The 23,867-nt window shown below is 35.8% G+C and overlaps 1 protein-coding gene across 5 annotated transcripts in view; it reads right to left on the reverse strand.

The window, feature by feature from the left end:
• sema5ba (sema domain, seven thrombospondin repeats (type 1 and type 1-like), transmembrane domain (TM) and short cytoplasmic domain, (semaphorin) 5Ba) overlaps positions 1 to 23,867 on the reverse strand; it is a 158,505-nt gene that overhangs the window by 104,226 nt on the left and 30,412 nt on the right. For 4 of the 5 annotated variants that reach the window (XR_008808199.1, XM_056263159.1, XM_056263164.1 and 1 more), the window contains exon 2: positions 18,530 to 18,601. The gene's annotated coding sequence lies outside the window, so the exon portion shown is untranslated. Of the gene's footprint in view, positions 1 to 18,525; positions 18,602 to 23,867 lie in introns of all 5 variants that reach the window. The other variant, XM_056263160.1, reaches the window with a different exon arrangement.

The following is a 23,867-nucleotide window of genomic DNA, read 5'->3' on the forward strand; positions in this document are numbered from 1 at the left end:
ACATGTGCATAGTTCGTGAAGCAAAATAAATGTATATCTTTTATGAAAATAATTTTTTTTGAAAAATACATTACCGTTCAAAAGTTACTTTTGTTCAGCAAGGATGCAATAAACTGATCAAATGTGTAAAAACATTTATAATGTTACAAAAGATTTCTTTTAAAAAAAAATGTTTCACGGTTTCCACAAAAAGCAGTACAACTGCTTTCAACATTAATAATAATAAGAAATGTTTCTTGAGCAGCAAATCAGCATATTAGAATGATTTCTGAAGGATCATGTGACACTGAAGACTGAAGTAATTGCTGCTTTGCCATCACAGGAATAAATGATACATAAAAATATATATCAAATAGAAAACAATTATTTTAAATTGTAATAATATTTCACAATATTACTGTTTTACTGTATGTTTTAATCAGTTAAGATTGAGTTAACAAAGAGATACATAATTTTAAATTACGACCACAAATATATTTTAATATATCTGTCTGTTTAAGGACATTTTAAGCAATACATTTTGTATAATATATTTACAAAGAAGAATAAACTATTTTGGTTAAGCCACCGGATGTCCAATGTAAAATCTGAAGCAAATACACTACCATAAAGGACCAATAGATCACTTTGGAAGGGTAAGATATTCATCATTTTGTATCAACTGTGAGCTTGAGAAATGCTGGAGGGGATTATAATGTTCCTGCAGGGTGGAAACCATTCAATCAGCTTTTCCCAAAAGCCTGCAAACCACGTACTCATTCTAGACATTCAAGTAAGATTATGTGCAGACTCCTGAAAATATGATGAAAGACAAACATTGTCCAAATTAATCAAGATCTGCAAATGTGCTGGCCAGCCCTGCTGAAAAGATTATGTTTGTTTATGGGGCAGATGCTGTTGTAGCAGGTGGTTGATCAAAAAATGTCTAGCTAGTTAAGCTAACTAACCCAAAAGTGCTACCTACTGCATCAACAAAGTATTCAACTGATGTGTACATATAATATTCTGTAATACAAAATATTTGCTATAAAAATCAGGCCCTTGAGCTATAAAGGATCCTATTTTGTGGCCCCATAACCTTACAAAGGTGATTTGCTAATTATAACCAAATTTGAGGCTAATTACTCTGGCTCTTTAAAAGCATGCTGAATTCTAAATGAGGGGTCAGTTTTCTGACCCTATGAGAAAGATGGATAAGAAACTTTGTGAGCAGGCTTCTCTATATGGATCAGTAGATATTGCTGCTGTGCCTCGTTTTCTGACCCTCCTCTCTGCTCCCTTCATTTCTAAGAAACCGCTGTCTGAAAGTGTAAGCTCTTTGAGAACCTCCACCTTCTAAGAATGCTCTTCTTCCTTCAGAAGGCCCACAAGTCTTTTATTGGTCTTTCGCTCCCTGGCTTTCTTCTTGTCCTCTCCTGGTCCCTGCTGAGGAACAGTGAATTGATCTGCAGCTCTAAGCCAAGTATACATTCACAAGCACAGACTTCACAGACACACACACACCCTTCCTGCAGTTTGCCAGTGATTGTATTCACACGCACACGGAGCAATCTTCAAAATGAAAACTGTAACAGGATTACTCTGAGACACCATATTGTGTGACAGACATTGGACAAACTAAAAAATATTGCATTTCCTCATATTTCTCATTTTCAAGCAATGCTGCCAATCTTCTGGGTAAAATAGCAACTCAAACAGTCAAAAGAGGCCCAAAATGAGAGCAATACTCAGAAGACACAAGAGCTGATTTCATTTCATTTTGACAATGAAAATGATGCCAGCAGTCTATTAACATGATCTTTGATAAATACACTTCCTAATTTTAGCCAACCTGGGTTTATTGTTATTTCTTTTAAAAAATAAACAGTTCACCCATCAAAAATCTATAATTTTTTTTTATTCACCCATGTCATACCAAATCCATATGCTACTATTTTTTCTATGCAAATTGCAAAACGATGTATCCATACTTCCTGTATACTATATTCCAAGTCTTCTAAAGCTATATGGTAGCTTTGCATGAAAAGTCTGACATTTATGTCATTATTTACTGATATTGTTTTCCATTCCACATATTCGAACCGGCGTGTCACACATGAGAACCAATAACGTTTTGGCATCAATGAGTATTTTTGAATACATTTTCAGAGAATAATGACTTAAATTACTTGGTCTATTCCTCACAAAAAGCTATTGTGAGACTTCAGAAGACAGAATATAGAGTACAATAGACTACACTTATGCCATTTTCTTTTTGGAGATTGACAGACATGACCACTATGAACGCTCATTGTATGGCAAAGAGCAGCATAATGAATATGAATATGCAAATGAGCCCTGTCTCCACTCATACAGGCTCGTCTGTCAAGTCGATGTTTAAAAATGGTAATGAGTTTTATGTATCGCTCTCTAGAACGCATAACGGTAAATGATATGATTAGCCTTCGGCTCGACTACATTATCAAACAGCTAATAATGTGTTACTAATGTTACACAAACTATGTTCCAGTTCGCCATCAGACCGCTGCCTTCTGAAAATCAGTATCCTTAGAAACGCTTAGAACGTCAGTGGAGAAAAGCATATATAGTTCATCATAACATCATCATCATATACATCATATGCATAATTCACCCGCTATATTGCTAAATGTACCTGATTTTTCATATCAACAGAAAAATATACATAACCCTCTCTTGAGACTCCCCTGCTTCTCAGCATAGTTAATGATATGCTAAAGCCCGCCCACACATTGACGTAATTGGTTACAGTTTGTGACGTAAGAAACTCTAGCAATTTCAAACCACGTTTTTGAGACTTTTTTTTAAATACTCAGCAATGGTATTGACTTATGAATTTGCACATGGTTTGTCTTAAAGCATATTAAAAACACCACAAATAGGCAAACAACATTAAAAACTTGATTTTCACCACAGGGGGTCTTTAAGGTTTTCTATATTACTTCTCAAGAGTCAATGACTGTGAAAACTACACTGTAAAAATGTAAACTGCACTCTTAAAAATAAAGCTTCTTTATTGGCATCTATGGTTCTATGAAGAACCTTTAACATCCATGGTACCTGTCCAATGGACAAAAGGTTCTTTATAGTGGAATAGTGGTTCTTCGGATTATAAAATGTTCTTCCTTCTCATCAAGAAAGAAAATGGTTCTTTTAAGAACTATTAATTGAAAGGTTGGTTTCACTTTATTTTAAGGTGACGTAGTTGCATTGTGCGGTAACACTTTATTTTACAGTGTCCTTGTTACATATGTTACATGTACTTACCATAGTAATAACAGTAAATTATCCATAATTACATGCAAGTAACCAAATCTTTAGTAAGTATGTAGTTGCTTATTATTACTCAGTACTTAAATATATAATTACACTGTAACAATGACACCTTAAAATAAAGTGTAACCCATTGTACTTATAAATACTGAGTAATATTATTTCACTACATGTATACTATAGAATTACAGTTAGTTACTTGTAATTATGCATACTGTTATTACTATAGTAAGTACATGTAGTAACATGTAACTAAATCACCTTAAAATAAAGTGCAAAAGTAAAAGAAAGGTTCTTTTAATAATAATAATGTTTATTTTATATAGTGCCTTTCTGCAAACTTAAGGTCGCTTAACAATATTATATGCAAATAAACATGACGGAAAACAAAAACAAAAACAATAAACATTTAAATAGGCATGAAAACATTTTTACTTCATCTTTTCTGTGTAACTTTTGTTCTTGTTTCCCCTGCACTTCTAGGCATGGTTCTTCATAGACAGTTTGAAGTTCACCACTAACCACTGACATCTGCAAAGCTCAAGTCGAGTTGAAATCTCAGTGAAGAGGGGCTAAAATGCTTTGTTTAGGTGAACAACGGCTCTCCCAGGTAAAATTTTACGAGGCAGTTAAATCAAAACAGTCAGATGGGTACATTGTCAGAGGATTTATGGAGTCTGCACAGGTCTCTTCTGCTCAGCCAAATGAAAGAATGCAAAAGAAAGAGACAGGCGGCATGAAAACATATGGGTGGAATAATTAATAGTGAAGGGTTTTTTTAATAGCAAGCAAGTAATTTGTGGAGAACCACCCAGCTATGTGGTTAATTCATCCGTGAAGAACATTAGGAATCTTTATCTGTGTTTAGCAGCTGTCATTTACAAACTCTACATACGTCTGACAACCCAACCAACAACTGTAGTCCATCAAAGGCATAACTGTCATTATGCTATGGTCCTTGGGGGATTTTCTGTAATTTTGCTGGGAAAATGATAAATTAGTGAAGTTGTCAGTTTGTTAGGAGCATCTAAGTTATCTGTCATTTCACTCAGCGACACCAAAAGAAATATGAACAGCTCTTTGAGAATCAATAATTCTTTGGAGGCAGCATATCATGCAAGGCATGTCATTTCTGGCATATTTTACAGCCGAGAACAAAGGAAAATGAATGTTACAAGGAATAAGATCAGTCTTAATGGTGGCTGCACCCGTAACTTGGATGGAAAGAAAATTACAATAATTTACTATAGTTCAGTTTAATTAGGAGGAAAAAAGGCATCCGTTGAATTCCTTTTTAATTGGTATAGGATTTCACAACATGATTTCTTGTTACCAAAGTCCTGAAGCATGACTGGGCTTTGTACCAGGAAATGAAAAGCAGCTGATAATCGTAGCAGACTCAAAATAGAACAACAGAGCTGATATTGGATAAGCTTGTTAGAATTACCATTAAATCTTTTCCTTCATTAACAATTACAGACTGATGCCTGTTTTTTTTTTTTTTTTTTTTTTGTGGTGACTATTTCAGGTTTACATTTTTACATCTGATTTCTGATTTTTTTAAATACATTCTGATTCCAAGTATTATATTGAGTCACTAAATCAGATCATATTTTCTGAGCTTGTCATATTAAGTCCACAATTTTAATTTGAACTGAACGATTCATTGGTGCATGTATATTCCAATAAATAGAGAACTGTCATCAGATAATCCAAATGTAGCAACTTGTTTTTCCTCTGAAAGAACTTTCCTTTTAACTTAGTAATTAGACAACAGTTTTAGCAAACTCGCCTTTGGTCTGGCTGAATTCTGGTCCGTAATGCCCACTTTTCATAATCCATATTGCTAATTCTGATGAATAAAATCAATTTCAGTCATATATAGTATACACAAATACTGATACATAAGGTATAGATCAATCATGAGGATGAGTGGATAAAAGAAAAACAAAATGCAGTTGAGCTTGTTTCCAATGTCCTGACCTAGTCTTAAAGGGGTGTATTTGTATAAATATTAGTGCTGTCAAATTGATTAATCGCGATTAATTGCATCTAACATGAAAGTTCTTGTTAAAATAATATATTTGTGCATATATATATATATTATTATATTTATATATATTATATATGTGTGTGTGTGTTTGTATATTTATATACACACATATATATATCCAGTATATAAATATAATACATTTATATACGCACATATATTATATAAATTAAAACTTATTTTAGATATGATTAATCGCGATGAATCGACTTGACTGCACTAATAAATATCAAGTAGTCTGATTTTTACCTTTTTTTCTTCAACTGGTGTTTCCTTTTTTAGGAGTTTTTTTGTTTTGACTGCATCTTGTTTTCCATAATAAAACGACTTCTGAGAATCTTTAAAAGCATTTAAGAATCAGTTGAAAATCTACTTCTAATTCAACGCACCTCTTTCTCGGATAGAAACTTACTTCACTTTGTCAAACAACATTCTGCCTAACTGGATAGCTGATTTAACAAACGTGACTCAAATCACAGTTTCTAAATCCAGGTAGTTCACACCATACATTATATGACTAACCTTCATGACCTGTGACTAGGGAGTTGATCATGCTGTAAAGATTATCCTTATTAAGGTATATTCCTCTCTGTAGACATTCATAAAAATGCTAGAGAGCCATTGTGACATTTAAATCAAGATCTGGAAGCTGAGAACTATGACCTTTTATAACAGTCCATATTAAAATAAACTAAGGTTAAGGCATCTTTTCTGCCAGTTGCCTTCACTGAAGCTAAAGCGGTTTCCTGCATAGCACAAGCCTATTGTACTTTTTTAACTGCTTAAAAATAAACCCAATCTTTTACCCTCCAACCCAGAAAGAAATTTGTTGGAAATGATGTGGTTACAAGATGTGGTGGATGGCATTTAATTTGTACCATTTTACAGAATAATTAGTGGTGTTTGCTTTGTTTATTCTAAACCTCTAAGTATTAAACTAACACACTTAACTGGTTTGTGGTACAGGCATGAAGGATACCCCAATTAGTGCAGAGAGGTGTGCTATTACTTTTCTAAGTGATCAGACTCATTATATTTGCCTGGTGGGCAATAAAGCAGGTGAAAAAACTCAATTTATTTGGAAGGACCTAAGCCATATCTACAAGCAGAATGTCATAGAGATTTGCGGAAGGCTAATTTGCCTCCGACCAGTAATCAACCACCTAGCGACAACCCAAAAGTATTATGGTGGCGAGTTGCACAACCAAGCATTTTCATAAAATGTAAAAAATTATATCACAGTTTGATTTTATAAATAGTTCAAGAAAATATCTGAATCAATAGGGTACAATGGGGCTAAAGGCACACCTTAAGAAAAATGTGCTTTTCACTACTCCCATAGTATATGATTGCAGAAAAAAATGTTTGTATTGAACATTGAGCAACAGATTTTGTGTGAAAATAAATCGTAAAAGTGGTTTATTTTGTTTAAAATTTTTATAAATGTATGATGTGGCGAGGGGGGCTTTTACCCCACACACAGGGTAAAAGGCTAACTGGGGCAAAAGGCTAATTAGCAATAATATGTTTTTAATAATGTCCAAGTTAATACTTGTTCAAAACAATCACTTTAGCAAAGTTTGTACTATTTTCTATTTATTTTGATCAATAAAATAATTCATTTTTGTTCAATAAATATACTGTCATTAAAATATGTTGACATTAAAATATATTTTTAAAAATACAGAAACAAAATTATTTTAAAAAGTAAAGATTCTGAAAGCATTGAATGAGATCCCATAATAATTTTATATAGATTTCAGTAGTAACTATAAATTATATTTTATTTTACGATATGATTAATATCGTTTTTAAATAATATGGTTTCATTATAAATATGGTGAATATGGACACCGAACTTAATTTATGATATTTACCTTCTGAATCTAACCATGTCATGTCAATAAATGCAAAAGTCAGCCGGCTGTTTATCATCATGCTAATTATTGTGTCTTTCGCCCTAACAGCAGGGGTGCTTTTTACCCCAAATACCATACTTTTACATATTCTCATTATAGAAAAACTGTTGCTTTATTTACCTTGAACAAAACTGCAATTCATTAAGAAGGCCTTTATCTCCAAATATATTAAATAATTTTAGCAATTTTGCTACTAAAATCTGCAACTTTTAAAAAAACATAAAATATTAGATCAAATAGCACAGAATCAACTTTGCGCTAGGGATGCACGATGATATCGGGACAACATCGGTATCGGCCGATAAAAGCTTAAAATGACCATCATCGGCATCGGCCGATATGAATATTTCTGCCGATGAGCCTTGCCGATAGGGTGGCGTGTTTCCTATGCGCACGTGACGACCGCGAATGAAGCATGAGCGCCAGCAACTTAAACTTCCAACTAGGGGTGTGCGTCTCACACGGTTTTTGATCGTGGGCTATTAAAATGTCTCCACGATCTGCTTTTGAAGAAAAATCATAGTATCGTGCATTCTATCAGTTCAATTCTGGCGCCTTCATCTCAACATACTGTACAACGCGACGTACATTCACATCACATCACATGTAAACGCAGAGGTAGAGTTAGACTCACGGGACACTGCAATTCACAAAAGTTCTTTATTTGCATGTGCGTCAAAGTCTTGCTAGGTAAACATGTCATTCACGTGCTGATGCGCTGTTCTAACATGCGCTTTTCTGAGCCCGACGCTCACAGGAACTAAAAGCCTGTCACAGCGCCTGCATACTGGACTAATGATCTTTCGAGTCTTATTGCGCTGATACTGTCAAATACACACAAGGTTTACATAAACAAAGTTGGTTATGTCTAAAGTGAAAGCAAACAGAGAAAATCTGCTTGTCAAATGCGTGTATATTAGACGCGTCGCGTGCAATTCTTAAAGAGACAGTAATAATATGCTGCCGCTTGTCCTTAAAGAGATACTGCACCCAGAAATAAAAATTCTGTCATTATTTACTCACTCTAATGTTGTTCCAAACCTGTATTCATTTCTTTCTTGTGCTTAAATATACTATGGAAGTCACTGGAGTACAGCAACTGTTTGGTTAGCCACATTATTCCATATAACTTTTATTTTCAACAGAAGAAAGAAACTTGAGAGAGTAAATGATGACAATTTAAATTTTTGGGAGAACTATCCCTTTAATGTTCATAAAACAACAAAACACAGAGGAAATCACTCACTGCTCTTGACTGAGAACTTTAATAGAAGCTTTAATAAGCTTTTTTTGCACTTATACAAATATATCGGCATCGGGCAAAATTAGTTCGAAAATATCGGCATATCGAATATCGGCCAAAATCCAATATCGTGCATCCCTACTTTGCGCTGCTACCCGTGATCGCATCAAGGATCCGCCAAATGTCCATGTGCATCTTGAAAAGCGGATGTTTTGGAAAGTGCTGGGAAAGGGAAAATAAAATCAAAGGCACCTTTTACCCCGGGGCGCCTTTAGCCCTGTTGTACCCTAAAACTCATTTAATAATACACAGGTGGTAAGCATTAAATTGTAAAGTATATAACTAGATTTGGTTATATCTAGTTTTTAGTAAAATGGAGGAGTATATCATTGCAACACAAATTAAAACTCTACCATTTCCAAAAAATGTCTGCCCTGCATTCAGTGTCTCAGAGTACAATAGATCTTATCCCACACTTCAAGAACAAAAGAAATGCCCTCAGATCCCATCATCCCAATGAATCTTTTAAGACTCCCTTCCCTTTCCTGCTCAAGCTCACTTCACAGAGATAGACATGTCCTACCTGTTTGCCGTGTCTGAGGCCGAATACTTCAAAAAACGACTAATAAAAATAGATTCTGAGAAGACAGGCTGCTTTAGAAGCCTTTGCTTCGACTAAGGGGGCTTCATGACACCCCGTAGGATTATTCATTATCATTCCAATTTCTGAAACTAATGCCTCGATGAGCCCCTTTCATTCCAAGAATGAACTCTACCGGTGAACAAGGTAAAAATATTCCATTTCCCCCTTCGCCGCTGTGAAAATGGGGCTGTGACTGAATGCATGTAGAGGCAGTGTTAATCAGAGCCATTGTGCTTCAGGTGTAGTAGAGAGAGACACAAATCATGAAGTGGACTAAAATTGAGGAGCATAATTCGGTTATTTAAATTCCAATCTTTGCCTCTTATCTGACATTAAAAGGGATCTTTAGTGGCATTTTCATTAGGATCCTAAAATAACAGGATACAGATCATTGTCTCCTGCTGCTTCCTTCTTTTTTCATCTTCATCAAAGAGAGTGAACGCAAGCCGCTGGACGACTTCCAAAAGAAGGATCACAGTGTACATGAAGAGGCCAGGTCTATAATTGGGTAAAGGACCAACTGGTTGCTCTAATCCCTCTCCTGAATCATTAAAGAGAAAAACACAATTGTGCAAGTAATTGATGGCTAGTTTCGGTCTGTTTTTCCCACATTCTCTAAGAACTGTGCATGGGGCGTCCTGAGAACGAGTAGCTCTGGACACAATGTTGATAACCCTGCTGAAAAGACCAAAATTGTTGACACATATGAGTTTTGGATGCTTGTGTTCAGACTTTTTTACAGGCTAAACTTGCTTGGTCAACTAGCTTAAAGACTGCTTCTTTACAAGCCTTAAAGGTGCCCTAGAATGTTTTATTTTTATTTTTTATAATGTTTCCTGGGTTGCCCTTATAATGTTAGTATGTTTTTTAGATCAAAAATAGTCATAATTTAGAAATAAAAGGCATTTTTCCTAGCCTGATTTTAGCCTCTGATTTGAACGCTCTGTTTGAAGGGGCGTGTCTGCTGTGTGTAACCGGCCTCTGCTGTGATTGGCTGACATGCTTGCATATGAAATAGCTATGTATTACATGTGAAACTCAATCGAATAATTTTACTACAGCTATTATACGTTTTTACTATTACAGCTATCGAGATTAACGAATCGTGAGATGTTTTTAAAGTATTTAGATCTATTCCCATCACATACAATGTTGCCGTGATGACTGAGCATTGAGCAGATGACAGTCTGTTGATCGCGAAACTGAAGATCTTAACACTGCAACGCAGTTTCTGCACTCTCTCTAATGCTTTCACCAATGCAAACACGATCATGTAAATACAGTAAGAGCTTCGTTGTGCAGTGTAACGTGCGTCATTGAATTCATAACGAGTTTGGCAAGTGTCCAGATAAACTCGCGCTGTGGAAAGATTGTTCTTTGATCCTTTCTGTATATAATTTATTCACAATTTAAATACGTTTTTTTTTCATCCTAGTAAACCAAACGATGTGAAGTTGATATTTTAGTCACTGGCTTGACTTACTGATGCATAAACAGTATTGAACGATTTTGAGAGAAAGATTACCTGTCTGAACTTGAACAATTACACATCAGAAAGTGTTGCTTGGTAGCTCGATCCGAGGCCAGCTCTGTATTGGCCCAAGTTGAGAAAACAGTCGTCGGTGAAATGTTTGGAAATTTCCAGAGAAAATAAAATTAACCCATGTTTCTTCAGAGGCTCGGATGAAGGAACTAAAAAATACTTTTGTGTTCATGTGTACATCCAAACACTGAGCAACTGCTATGCTTCGGCTGCGCAGTTCCGCCTGGCATTGAACATGGGCTGGCATATGCAAATTCTTGGAGTCGTACATATTAATGATCCCGACTGTTGCGTCACAGTCGGTGTTATGTGGAGATTCGCCTATTTTTCAGGGGTGTTTTTCAAAAACGAGATTTAAGTAAGAAGGAGAAAACAATGGTGTTTGAGACTCACTGTATGTCATGTCCATGTACTGAACTCTTGTTATTTAACTATGCCAAAATAAATTCAATTTCACATTCTAGGGCACCTTTAATGCAGTGGATCTCAACTCTCAACTCAAATGGGGACCCACTGCTTTGGACATTTTATTGGTCTTCATTATTTAACACACCTGATTCAGATCACCATCTCCTTCGAGTGAATGTAGGGAATAGTAATTGAGGGTTTAGGGGGCGATTTTGGAGTCAGCCTGAGTGTCAGATAAGGGAGACATACAAAATTTGTAGGACCGGAGTTGGGAACCACTGCCTTATGGTGTGGTCACATTAGCGAAATCTTGCGGGCAAAAAAGCCCATTGTTCATTGTCTTTTATCAATAGTGTAGCAATGTATGAAGCACAGCTCAAACTCAAACACTTTCAGACCAAGAAGCTTTCTGTTGGTCAACACATGAATTCACACAAACAACTTGAACTGGTGGCGAAACCAGCGAGGGGAAATCTTTCGCCATCACGCAAAATTCCTGATTACACTGATTCCTATTGAAATGACTGGATTTCGCCCAACTCCGGTCCTACAAATTTTGTATGTCTCCCTTATCTGACACTCAGGCTGAATACAAAATCGCCCCCTAAACCCTCAATTACTATTCCCTACATTCACTTGAAGGAGTGAATGAAAATGAGAGAGCGAATTCGGACAGCCGTTGAGTGTACATCAGCTGTACACCCGTTATTGCTGTGCAATGTGGGATAGAATAAGTGCATTTAATTCGCCCCTGAAAATTCGCCAAAACAAAAGGTAGATAGTGACTGCACCTTAACAGTACACTATAATGGGCATTATACGGACATATTTGGCTAATTATTTTAACAATGGTATATCAAGTTAAAAGTGTTTCAACTCCTTAAAATGCATCCCACAGCTCAAGACTGAAAGTCACCATGAAACAGTGTTGAACTGTTGATGAAAATAACCCCAAGACTAGTGATATTTTATAAAACAATAACATCAAATTTTATTGTTATTGAGTGAATTATACCTTTAGGTACAGTTTAAAAATATATTTTCATATATCCTGTACTTTCAAATTTTTTCTTTTAAAACAAACACTTAATATCCTGATCATGACCTTAGAGCCATACATACCATTCAAAAGTCACTTTTGTATATATATACTTTATATTTATTTTAATCAATATTTAATAAATTAGAAATAAATTAGAAAACAAATCCTTAAAATAAACATGCTTATACTTTAGATGGCAAGTTCTTGAATCTGCAATCCTATTACAGTAATTGTTTAAAAATACATGAAAATGTGAATTGAAGTAAACACTGTAACAGGGCACTCAGTAATCTGGTAATTTCGTGCACACTGGTAATCATATTTTTTCAAATAAAGACAAGGTAACGCTAATATTACATACAGCACACAGTGAAAACAATATGAATATGACACAGTGGGCAACTGGATATAGGACAGCATATTTTAAAATGAAGGATTTTATGTTTTTCGATCGCGTAAAAATCTCATACCGTTACAACCCTAGCATACTAAGCCTATTCACATCATACTGATAATTACTGAAATAAATCCAAGAGGAACATATTGTAGTTAAATCGAGTGAACTCTCTTGAAAATTAAATTAATTTTCTCCTTACACTTGACAAGTCATTTTGGGGAGGGGGCGCATTATGTCACCCACTATGCCCACTCCTGGCAACGGCCTAGTTTGGTAGAGTAAAAGTATGTGGCAAGCACAAGAGATGCTTCAGAATTAATACAATTAGAAAAGTCTTTTGGAAAGATGTGAATTGTAAATGTGATCATTTTGCATAAGCCTAAAATATTTTCCCTCACAGTGCAGATCTCTCCTGAGTTTAACTTCTGAATCATGACCCAGAAAGCAAGCCACCCCCGCCTCTCCAACACAGCAGCAAATCATTCCAGGAAGCTTCGACTGGAGGCCTATCTCAATCCTTTCCCTCAGAACCACACATCCACATACATCTTAGAAATCATTTCACAATGTTTGAGTGATTTCTCCACTGAACATTGTAAAAACATGTGCAAAAACATGCTTATAAATATCACTGTCTCCAAAGTTACATTTAAGAAAGCAACTATTCTTGCTTTTCTCTGGATTAATATGCTTATCAGACACAATCATGCGCTCTAGTGAATAAGAGCAGAATAATTTTATCTCTTATAATGGCCAACCTCAAACAATGAAAGCAGTCAACTTAATTAAGACAGATGCATAGTCTCGCAGAGCCAGACTTTTGAGTATCTGAATAAAATTGAGTCCAGTATCAAGCTAATTCTGGACAAGAGACGTGAAAGTGACCAACCACAGTTTAGGATCTCAAATAGGTTGTGTGAAAATTAATTAAAACTAATTTAAACAACTATACAGCAGGGTTTGTCCCATTTGTAATTTGGGTTGGTAAAAAAAAACCATTGCATTTTCTTGATAATAAAATACAGTAAAACAGTAATATAGTGAAATATTATTAACAATTTAAAATAGTTGTTTTCCTATTTAATGTTAATTTACTAATTATTTTTCGAAATATTATTTCTTCATGTGACGGGAAAAGCTGAATTTCCAGTCGTCAATATCACATGATCCTTTAAAGAAATCATTCTAGTATACTAACTTGGAGCTCAAGACACATTTAAAAATAAAGCTTTATATTTCAGAAAAATGCTGTTCTTTTGAACTTTCTATTCATCAAAAACTCCTGAAAAAATGTGTACACAACTGTAATAAGAAATGTTTCTTGAGCACCAAATCAGGATATTAGAATATTTTCTAAAGGATCATGTGACACTGAAGACTGGAGTAATGACACTGAAAATTAAGCTTTGATCACAGGAATAAATTACATTTTAATATACACTACCGTTCAAAAGTTTGGGGTCAGTGAGAATTTTATTTTTATTTTTTGGAGGAAAGAAATCAATACTTTTATTTATCAAGGAATAATTAATTTGATCGAAAGTGACAGTAAAGACATTTATAATGTTACAAAAGTCTTTTGAACTTCCTATTCATCAAAGAATCCTAAAAAAAAAAAAAAAACTGTACAACTGACAGACCAACAACTGTTTCAACACTGATAATAATAATAAATGTTTCTTGAGCATCAAATCCTCATATTATACTGATTTGTGAAGGATCATTTGACACTGAAGACACTGACACTGGTGATGCTGAAAATTCAGCTTTGATCACAGGAATAAATTACACTTTACTATATATTCACACAGAAAACAGCTGATTTACACTGGAATAATATTTAATACTATAACTGATTTTTGTTGTATTTTTAATCAAATAAGCGCAGCCATGGTTAGCAGAAGAGAATTCTTTTAAAAGTATTTAAAATCGTACCGACCCCAAACTTTTGAACGGTAGTGTATATTCAAATAGAAAATAGTTATTTGAAATTGTAATAATATTTCCCAATATTACTGTTTTACTAAGTACTACTTTTTACTGCTTTTACACTAAGTGCCTCACACTACACTCTAAAAACAATCTGATGCCACTAACATGGAAAAAAACAGTCAACACCTGTGATTAGTCCTCAGTAATGCATCAACCTAGTCCCTGGTGTCAGATTTCTACCAGCAATATGCATCTGACAGTCAGCAAATGGACTTTGGGCAGTCCATGGGCACGCCGTCTGAGGTCAAGACTGGAGACAGAGTAAATCAGTTAAAAGTCATAAGGGAGAGAGAAAGTGGGGAAAGGGCAAAGAAAGGTGAGCACAATGAGAAAAGAACAAAAATTGGGGAGTAGATTTATGTTTCCACGGCTGCTCGAGTGCCAAGGAGCATTAGCTGAACTCATGAGCTGTAGACAGCTAATCTTTTGTTATGGGGAAATAAACACACAATGTTAGCCACCGTTTTACAGCCGCTGATCCAAGGCGGATGATAAAAGATCCAGTGGGCCCAGACCACGCGGCTTAATGACCCTGAGAGCAACACACAATTTATTGGCTCTTGGTCCCCATCATCACTCCCTCCCTGCTACTAATTTATGACGAGAGAGGGAACTGGACTCAATATAAGAGAAAACTATTTTACAGAACGACTAAAAACTGCTTTCATAGCACAAGTTCTGTCTCTCTTTCTCAAGTTTTCCATCTTGTAAGTAATATACGATAACATGCTTGTCTTCGTTGTTTATTGTGCTCGATTTATGAGAGCTGTGTATTGATTTATCTACGTAGCTGTGAACAGTTGCATCATGTCTTACAAAGAAAGAAAGTTGAGCACTGAATTAGGATGCATGTCATTATGAATGAGAGAGCCATTAAAATAATGAGTTAACTATTAAAATAAATGGGTTAATTAATTGCCATAGTCCTAAAATCTTCAGTAAAACCATGTGTGGTAAGAATCCACCAGGAGGCAACTAATTCTTCCCATTGTAATTGGGTCCAGCTACAATATTACCGCCTCTAAATTTCAAAACCCAGTCCAATTCCAAAGTCCGAACCCAAAACAAGCAACTCCACCTCTTCCCTTCCGCAGAGACCAAAAACATCACAAGCATGGCTAGTTCTGTTAAGATATTCCAGCCGTTCACAGATGTTCCGCTTCTCTGCCTGGACAGTTGTCAAATCGAACTTAATTGGTTTGCATTTGAGGAAATGGTTGTTCTTCAAGCAGTACTTTAGGGAATTTTGTCATGGCTGCCTTGTGGCCGAGCTCTCTACCGTACGGCCCCTTCTGCCTGGTGTGAATGGCTCCTCTGTGTGACCAGCCAAGGATCTGCCAGGGGGACCCTCTCTTTGTGAGGTGAATGGGCACAGCTAGACCATCTTAAGGCACACTAATGTACCATGGCTGGACCACAAAGAGTGCGTAGTAATTTGCCAAGCATAATGGCACGTCTTTAATTCGGCCGAGGGGGAAACAGACCCTTAAAAGCGAGCTTACAGATGAGGAGTCCCATTCTAGTTCCTACTCTTTTCATATCGTAAAAGGGCTTGTTTTCTTCCGGCTCATTGTCATCTTGAACCAAATGTCGGCAAACAACGGTGGGTCGAAATTAAAACAACGTGGCAGCTCCTGGACTGACTAAACGGGCCTAGAAGACCATAAACATAAACAAAAAAAGTGAGTCTTCTCAGAAAGGCACAATGATTGAGACCAGCTGCTAAAATGATGTCATTTAGCGGGATTAAGTCACTGATGGAATAAACTTTAGGAGGAAGATGCAATGTAGAGTAAAAATATACCTAACACAGAAGGGGGGAAATGCAGTAAGTGCTTGGGGACACAGAGGGTTGGAACCCTGGCTGACCCATCAGAGAACCTGGTGAGTGGGAAAGTTGCCTTAGTGCTCAACATCCAGGTGTCTGGCAATTCGTTATCTTCAATCCCCAGACAACCCTAAAGTCAACTCCAAAAGGTGCTGGATGAATCTTTAAACACTCACACAAGCCACATTTCACCCAAAGTTCAAAAAAATTACTTTTGCAAGAAATTTGGCTTAAAGAAAATAAAAACTATATCAGGACCATTTAGACTCTCATTACCATAATGCAATCTTTTTCTTATTACTGTAGTGCAGAAAAATTTATACTATTTATACATCATGGTATAGTAGTGTCTATTATAATACCTTTATGTAGATTTAAATAGAAAAAAACATGATAAATAATGGTTATGAGAAACTTGGAGGATCTGCTTAATTCTTAGAAAAATCTCTTCATGAAAATCTCATAATTACATTTTAAAATATATATGCAAAATTGTAGTATTTATTCTAATACCAATAACTTATGTAGATTTAAAGGTAGGGTAGGCAATTTTTTTTTATGAACACTTTTTGTTATAATGGTTGAAAAACTCTTCATATCCTAATAGCAATTAATAATAGAAGTGGTCTACATATTAAAAACATGTACATATTTTTTGGTCCTGAGACTTCCACCGAAGATATATTTGATAGGATTTCCTACCTGCCTGTCAACATTTGTATTTCCAAACATCTGCGTACCCTGCTCGCGCAGACAGCCCACTTCATCAGTGCGTTCTTTAAGGCTATGCAAAGTTGTAGACAGACAGTCACTGAGCGTCACAAACTGTTCCTCCTGAACCTAAACAATGAGCTTATGCTGAGTTCATGCCATGTCGTAACCATAAAAAAAAATTAAAAAAACTTACGGCCTTTAATAACACGGAAAGTATTGATTGCCAGTTGTTCACAGAACAATCAGTCTTATCCATATAAACGGATGCTACATCGTTAGGCTACGTAAACAATCGCTATATTGATGGTCGATTCAGACAGCAATCAGCCACCAAAGGCAATCGTTCGGAGGCCATACAGAAACTATGATTTATATATATATATATCTTGACAACAAACTCTTGAATGTCAGTGTATTCTTACTGTTATGGGTGAAATGTTACTTGGACTTTTTGTTGTGATCTTCATCCAGCTATACAATTATTTGGGAAAGTCAAGTAGTCAAGGGACTACAATCTACCCATGTTAATGACAAAAATCAATTTCAGTGAGGCTTCTTCATAGAATTTGGTACTTTTACACAGACATACAAAATGTATTTTCAGAAGAAGTCTGAAACATGAAAAAGACCCTGGTGATTTGTCAAACACATCAACATACAAGCTTTAATTAGCTTACAAACAGCCAATTAAATATGTCAGCCTCTCTTACAGTTTCTTTTGAGGAAAGGAAAAAGAGCCTCGGGCTGTGCTGTTCCATAAATGGCTGCAATGAAAGTTTCAGCCCTTTCTCTTTGCCAGAACGCTCCTTTTCAAAACACTCAATTTCTGACATAGAATAAAGGGATTTGACTTGAAAGGCTCCCTGACTTTGTCCACGGTCACAGAGAAGCAGAGAGCGAGGAGCGTCGGGGAGACAAACAAAAGACAAAAAGAATAAGAAGGAGAATAAGAGGAAAACCTCACGCAGATTCTCCAGGAAGACTGGAGATCTCTATTATGACTAGTTCCTGTTAAAGAAAGCTGTACTCAAGTATGAAGCAGATGATTGAAAGTGGAACTTTGAAAAGAGTTTTCCTCAAAATTAACAAATAAAACATACCAAATGCATACTAAATTTACTAAACTTTCTGAATGTTGATGAATGGGCGATAAATCTAAATCTAAATTACAAAAACAAAAGTCTCACCATTAAAAAGCATGTCCAAAGCACACAATTATAATGTTCTCTTTATAATTCTATGTAGCATATATGACAGACCTGCGCTGCACATTGCACTTAACCATATTTTCCTTTTTGAAGTTATTTCAATCAATTGTTGCAGATTTTGCAATAACATTAAAAATGAACATATATCGCCGATATGGTTGCTGATATATATCGTGCATCCCTAGTTTCTCATGTTTCATTTAGATAATGGCATCTGGCAAAGTGTATAAAACAACCAGAAACCTACTTACAGAGGCATCACGAGCATGTCATCTTCGAAGCTGTAGGGCTATTGCAGAAATGGGTAGCAATCCTTCTGTAGCCTTTGGAGAGAGAATCAGAGGAAGCACATAAGTGTTATCTAGTGAAGCAAGAGATAGAAGGTATGCATCACCCTACACTCTTAAAAGTAAATGTTCTTTATTGGCATTGATGGTTCCATGAAGAACCTTTAACATCCATAGAACCTTTCCATTACACTAAAGAATCTTTGTAGTGGAAAAGGGTGCTTCAGATTATTCAAATGTTCTTCACACTAAAAAAAAATTCTTTTAGAAACTGTTTAGTGAAAGGTTCTTTGGGGAACCAAAAATGGTTCTGGGCATTGCTGTGAAAACCCACTTTTGAAACAGTTATTCTTAAGAGTGTACACTCATAAAGAAACCACTAACTCTTTCAGTGAAAACCGAGGCCCTGGAGAATGCTGTTAGAAAGGAGATCAGAGCACAGCTACTACATTGGGTTTTGTATGCTGCACCCCTATGACCTGCATTATTTACTTGAAGTACCCCCTGAGATTAAGTAATACATTAGTAAGAACCACTAATGATTGTTTCCACAGAGTTTTTTCAAACATTCTTACCACCCTTTACCCTATCCTGGATGTCCACTGTTTAACAAAAAGTCAGGGTTGCCAACCATCCCACATACACAACAATTAAAAAGTTTGGGGTCTCTAAGATTTTTGTTATGTTTTTGGAAAAAGTCTCACGAAGGCTGCATAATTTTTATCAGCCATTATTCCAGTCTTCAGTGTCATGTGATCATTCAGAAACCATTCTAATATGCTGATTTGGTGCCCAAGAAACAGTTGTGCTAATATAATATTAATATTCCATTGTGGAATAGATGATGAATAGAACTGTATTTATTTGTAGCATTAAAACATTTTATAAAACGGTTAGTTCCAATCCTTGATTCTGGCTATGACCGTTGACTAGGCCTGGGAATCGATTCCAAAAAGAATCGATTCCGAGGCGTTAGGAATTGAGAGTCCCCATTAAGGGGAATCGACTCCTCCTTTAAGATTTTTTTTTAACACAAACCCCGCGGCCTGTAACCGATTTCATTTGTAAACACAATCACATCACCTGTAAATAAATAAAGTTCAGACTAAATAAATGGATCCAGTTGTGGTGGATTTGGTTTGACACCATAGACATAATAAATACATAGACGCCCTATTGGCCGCTGGAGCGTACGTCAACGGCGCCGCCATGTTGGGGATGGCAACTTTCCCATACCTCTCATACCGGGAATTGAGAAAAATGCATGTTTTGTGCGCTGTTTGGGGCTGTACACATCGCCACACAATTGAAAACAGCTTTCGAGGAATTACCTTTCACAAGCAAGACTGAACGTTTGTTTTTGGTTGTATTTGGTCATGATTTAATTAGTAATAGTAACGTTCAGAGGATGCATTTAAAAATACTACTGTTATTGTGTCACGAAATGTAGTTTAAATAGTTTTTCAGTCGACAATGTAGTTGTTTAAAGCTCAAATATGTGGTTTGTTTATAAAGATAGCGCCTATTTAAAAATTTGATCTGACGTTTTCGTAGTTGTAAGATGCGCTCAGCGCTCGTCTACCCCGCCTGGTCGCCGTACCTCGGCCAGTGCTTCTGAAGTTTTGCCGCTGACTCGGATGTCTGTAGTCTAGTGGTTAAACATGAGATATAATTCGTCTTGTGTATATCTAACGGGCGATCTTTGGTCTCATTAATCTATAAATGGTTCCCTGGTAAATCGTTTTGGCTGAGGGCAAAGTGAAGTTTCATAACTTTATATTTAGGCTATTTTAACGTTGTATCCTGCTGTATGTTTGACTGAAGCTACTTCTGTTATACTGATCAATAAAACTGAAATTTAACAAAAAGAGTTAAATATTAAAGTCACTATTTAACTTATTTTTTATTGTGTATAATCTGTAATTGATGTTTCTTATTCTATTGCTATTATTATAGTATTATTAATAAACTGCTATTATCAATATTTTTATGATTGTATTATTGTACTTTTATTATATAATTATACTTATCATTACTATTTTATTTGCTGTATAGGCCTACTATTTGTTTATTTTATTGACTAAACTATTTACTATTACTTCTCACTTTATGTTATATTTACTATTTGCATTGCACTGTAGTTGTACCATAACGTATTATTATAAAGGATCCATCAGTTATCTTTGTTATTGCTAAAATCTGGTCAATAACAGAAAATGCTTTTTCCACAATAAGAAAACTTAAATTATATCTCAGTATGGGGACTCTTCACCATTCTTATCCAAGAATAAAAAGCCAGATACATGACAAGCCTGAGCTTAATTGACCATTCTTTATTAAAAAAAAATATTTTACAAGTCTAACTATCGAGATTTTAAATAACTAGAGATGGAACTTTTTGTACACCACATACAAACCACTGAAATCGGTTGATAAATGTAAAAACAGTTTGTTTTTATCCAGGAAAAAACGCAGCTCCCCGTTTACTTACATTTGTTCACAGCGCAGTCTTGCCCTCCGCAAAATGGCGGACCCGTTGACGTATCGCAGCAACGTTCCAAAGCGGCCAATAGGGCGTCTATGTATTTATTATGTCTATGTTTGACACTCTCTGTGTCTGATTAAGTTGACTTATGTGTTAGACTGATCATCTGTTGATTGCTCTGGTCTGTGTCTGTTTTGAGAGTTCAGTAAAGAAGGATGCACGGCGCTCAGAGTTTAGTCTCACAGTGTGTTATTGAATATAGTGATAAGACACAATTAAACATAAGAGGACACTAGAACACAACACCAGTCGTGACACAGAGTATGGTTTAGGCCGGGTAGGATGATTATTTCAGCATTGTGTGTAGGCAATCAGTGCAATGACTGACCCAATGAAATCTTTAGAATCGGTTGCTTGGCGGGGTTTGATCTTAACTTACTCGTTGTAATTTAGGACAAGTAATAAATCTCATTTATGAAATCAATCGACAAAAATCAATCACACTCACGCGACGAAGAATGCCTCCAAGGTCAAGTCTGGCGCTACGTTACGTGAGATTCGACAAAAAAACCTAAATGCCAAATTTGCGATAAATTTAGCAAAACAACATCCCCAATGATAAAACATCTTAGGGCCGTTCACAAAAAAATAATATATGAAGCCATACTATAGTATAATGTGAGATAGAAATGAATATTTAAGTCATTAAATTCAAGTTCACGTAAACTTTTCCCAGTCATTCTCCAGCGTTCAAACAGCGCGTCGCGTTCGGTTACGACAGTCAACGATAAAACTCTCTCCAAGATGATTCAATGTATTATTATACTTGATCTGTAGATAAAGCTCTATGGTTTCGCATAAAATGACAAATAAAATGCCGCACTGTATTGGAGTCTTTCATAATCATATCATTATAGGCTACTTTTTGCGCAATGAAAGATTAATAGCCTTTTTTGTTCTGTTCTGTTCTGTCCTCTCTATCATATGTTGCTGCCTCATCAACAGCTGGGCTATACATTTAAAAAATGTATTAACTATATATATATATATATATATATAATTGATTTTTATCTTGTTTTTCATGAATGTATATTTTACAACAATGCAATGTAACGGTTTACCAGATTTAGTGCTACACATATTGTCTCTTATTTGTTCCCCACTAAATGATGTTTTTTTTTCACTAAATGTTTAGATTTTATACAAATACCCGTGCCGATAGTCGTCAGTTGCGTCTTCTCCGTGATCACAAGTTTGAGTCCTTTCAATGTAAAAGTCTTCTCTACTGACTCCCTCATAAAGACATTCTTTGCCGCCATCTATTGGCGAATTAATGTATGTAACTTCTGTTGCTTTTTACGGCCAGGGACTATTTTTTCCAGCGGAAGGAAGGATTTTTGTGATTTTACATTAAAGTTGCATAGATACATATTTTTCGGCTTTAGTATTTGTATTGTGTGGTAACCGTTTTATAAAAGCAATAAGGTACGCGAGGCTAGTGCTGTATCGTGAATAAGTCAGACTGAAGGTCGTTCCCTTCAGCCGTGACTTATTCACGATACAGTATCCTCGAGTAACGTTACCTTATTGCTTACATATAGAACTGAATAAAGTATGAATTTATTTTTAAAAAAAGATGTAGTACAGACCCCAGACTTTTGAACAGTATGATGTAATACGGGTCATCTTGTATTAAAAGATGAAATGCTGCCATTTGTCCCGTATAAATATGGATGAAAATATAGAGCGCGAGACACGAGTCGATTAGTGCATGTCATTCAAACTAAGTTTGAAACATAAAGTATGTTGAAAGTAAGAACGCTAAATATGAGATCAAGCAAAATGCTTTGAAAATGTCAATACAACTGATTAAAATTAGGATTACTGTTACATACTGTAGATATATAGTTTTAAAACAAACAAAACACATATCTTAGGTGATTTCATGATGATATTAATTCATTGTGCAAAAGTTCAAGATAAATGAAACCTTTTTCTTGAGCTCTACTCCATTCTCATAAAACTGTGCAATTAAAAGTGCACTATGGCATCCCACAGCTTTGACAACATCAGTCTCTGTACTGATAAGAGCAAAGCCCAGTTGTTCAGGACTTAATTAAGATTAGGAAGAGCAAAGAGAGAGGCCGCTCCACTTCATAAGCCTCCACAGACCAGGCACTGGGGCTTTGTGCTCTCTTCGTCTAGCAAAGGTTAGTCCAGCATTGTATGGTGCAAAGCAGAGAGTCGGAGTAATTAAGGAGTAAATAATGAAGCCCTTCAACGAAACCCCGCTCCTATGATCTGATTGACCAGCGTGCCAAGGCATGTTCAATAAATCAATTAACAACTACTGAGAATTACTGCTTTAAAAGGTCATTGAAATCGAGACGCTTCAGCCACAGGCCGAACAACCTCAACATCCCCAGATTCCACAGGTGGCTTATCTTCCTATGTCCTTTTTTATGACACTCAATTACACTGCTTTTTTCTGTGCGGGCTTTAAAAATGAAATACCTTTTTCGATTAAATTTTTTAATGTCTTTATAGAAAAACATGCAGGCTTGTAGCTGGCAGGAGTGGATTATGGATCAGGTGGCCAATGATGAGGCCAGTGCCCCAGAGTCTCAGACTGCCAGGGGCCTTCAATGCCTCAGGACATGCTGTCCGAGATTGGAAAAGGAAGCCTAACCAGGGTGAAAATAGTGCAAGTTGACCACTAGACCCCAGGGCTATAAATAAAGTACAATCTGGCCAAATCTGGTCAATATTTGTTTGTGAAACACAACAGAAGATCTTTTGAAAAAATCCATGTGTTAT

This window comes from Rhinichthys klamathensis, unplaced genomic scaffold (genome assembly GCF_029890125.1).
Source record: "Rhinichthys klamathensis goyatoka isolate OS25496 unplaced genomic scaffold, OSU_Roscu_1.1 h1tg000201l_1, whole genome shotgun sequence".
Taxonomy (NCBI): Eukaryota; Metazoa; Chordata; class Actinopteri; order Cypriniformes; family Leuciscidae; genus Rhinichthys; species Rhinichthys klamathensis.